Source organism: Notothenia coriiceps, unplaced genomic scaffold (assembly GCF_000735185.1).
Source record: "Notothenia coriiceps isolate Sejong01 unplaced genomic scaffold, NC01 NC01_scaffold00036714, whole genome shotgun sequence".
Lineage (NCBI taxonomy): Eukaryota > Metazoa > Chordata > Actinopteri > Perciformes > Nototheniidae > Notothenia > Notothenia coriiceps.
In genome coordinates this window covers 66,797-67,001 of record NW_011369415.1, presented here as the reverse complement: position 1 = coordinate 67,001, position 205 = coordinate 66,797, and positions in this window count along the sequence as shown.

Below are 205 nucleotides of genomic sequence, written 5' to 3'. Positions count from 1 at the left end.
GCCTTCCCCCCCCCCCCCCAAGCGTCTCCATACATGTGTGTGTGTCACCTCTATGTGTAGGACTGCCCACACGCAATCTGGTGCAAACAACGGGGACTCCATTCTGCTTTAAGGCAAAATGCTCTGTGCATGCACATATGTGTGTGTCCTTGCTAGGAATCAAGGAAAACACACAGGGAATCCCCGGCTAACCCCCCCCCCCCCC